This window comes from Triticum aestivum, chromosome 2A (assembly GCF_018294505.1).
Source record: "Triticum aestivum cultivar Chinese Spring chromosome 2A, IWGSC CS RefSeq v2.1, whole genome shotgun sequence".
NCBI lineage: Eukaryota > Viridiplantae > Streptophyta > Magnoliopsida > Poales > Poaceae > Triticum > Triticum aestivum.
This window is the reverse complement of record NC_057797.1, coordinates 262,363,980-262,366,015: the sequence shown is the minus strand read 5'-3', so window position 1 is coordinate 262,366,015 and position 2,036 is coordinate 262,363,980.

The window sequence follows — 2,036 nt, the reverse complement described above, 5'->3', positions numbered from 1 at the left end:
GGAGGATGCTCCGAAGAAATGTTGCCGGAGACAGGTGGTGCAACGCAGCGCGAGATGACACCGACGGCCATGGCGAAAGGCTGCGATGCAGCATGGGACGTGCGCGGTGCAGCGCCGTCGCCTAGGCGGGTGCTGCAATGCAGCTCGACGGCGACAGGAGCAGCGATGCAAGGCGACGGCGGATATCAGCGGCAATGGGTGACGAAGGAGTTAATTGCACAAAAGTACCACAATTGGGACATTACATGCGGATTGGTACCACTTTTGATAATTTTTACATGTCAGTACCAAGTCTGGGGCTAATCGTTACAAAAAGGTCTAAACAACGTATAAACATGCATTGACGGTGTATCTGACTGGCAGGGCCCGCTAGTCAGGTGCTGAGGTGGCATGTTTTTTGCAAAAATCTCCCTTACTTTGTAAGTAATTACATAAATACCCAATTTTTTTACAGAAAATGGGCTCGTATGAGAGGCTTTTTTTCCGTTCGTAATTTACATTGCCGAAGCGGGACTTGTTCGAAAATTTTCGTCGGCTTAAACAAATAAATAGACCAACTAAAAATTTGAAGGCTGCCGGATTCGAACCGGCGACCGGCCGTCTAGCAGCGACTCGCGCTAGCCACCACGCCACAGCTGGGCACGCGGCAGAGAACAGGCGAGACGCTTTTTATACTAGTCCCGTGACGCTGGGCCGGCGGTTGGCCCATCTAGGCTGCGCGCGCTGAGTTACTGTTTTCTAATTATTATATTAATAAATATATTAATTGCAATTGCATATTAGTGTTATCAAGTGTCAAGCACCAGACTAGAACACACGTATGGCCCAAATTTTACGTGTCTGCACTCAGGACCACAACCATGCATAATTATTGTGTATCCTCATTATATTATTCAAATACACAACTATCAAAAAAATTATATGCTCAACACACAGTTTTTTATTTGAGTTACCCATATATTGATTGTATTTTTTAAAAGGCACAGTTACTTAAAAAATTGACAACATGTATTAAAAATAAATGTGTAATCATAATAAATTTTAGAAATGCATTAAAACGGTTCAACTTTTATTAAAAAATCAACGTGTTTCTTGACATGCAAGAACGGTTTTATACAATAAGTGTTTAACACATGCTGATTTTTTTTCGAAATACATATAATTCACCATGTATTAAGAAAATATTCACCATAATGCTCTTGAAACTCATCGTGTATTAAGAAAATTTTCACCATAAATTAAGAAATTGTTTAATGATAATATTCTTGAAAATCATCGTGTATTAAGAAAATGTTCACCATAATGATGAAAAGTTCACCGCGCATTATGCAAAATGTCATCATATCTTAAGAAAACATATTCAACCCATATTACAAAAATGTTAAATTTGCATTTAAAATATGTTCAATGTATATGTATATTACCAAAAGTCATTGCATTAAATAAATGTTCACTGTTTGTAACGAAAAGTTCATCGTGCATTGAAAAATGTTCACTATATGCAGAAAAAGTGCTCAGCGTACAAATGTTCGTGCATAGTTGAAAAGATGTTCATCATATACTGAAACCCATCATAAAATATGTTCAGTAAATATGTTAAAATCCAGGAGAAAAACCAACCTACTGAATAAAAAAGGAAAGGAAAACCTAAAAATAAGCCCAAACCAGAAAAAGAAATAAAGCATAGTAAGAGAAATGAAACGTAAAGAAATCTGAACGAACGAGCCTCAACACGCGCGCCAGGTAAGTGCGAAAAAAAAATGAAGGCCTCAGTGGGCCGGCCCAGCGTTTTGCCATTAGTATAAAGGAAGAAACGCCTGTTCTCTATCGCGAGCCCTGCTGTGGCTTTGTGGCTAGCGCGAGTTGCGGCCGGACAGCGGATCGCTGGTTCGAATCCCGCCCAGGTATCAATTTTTAATTGTTTTATTTATTCTTTCAAGCCGACGGAAATTTTCAAAGGAGTCCGCTTCGGTAGTGTAAATTACGAACGAAAAAAAGCCTTTAAGAATTTTTTTCCCGCAAAATAATTGGGCATT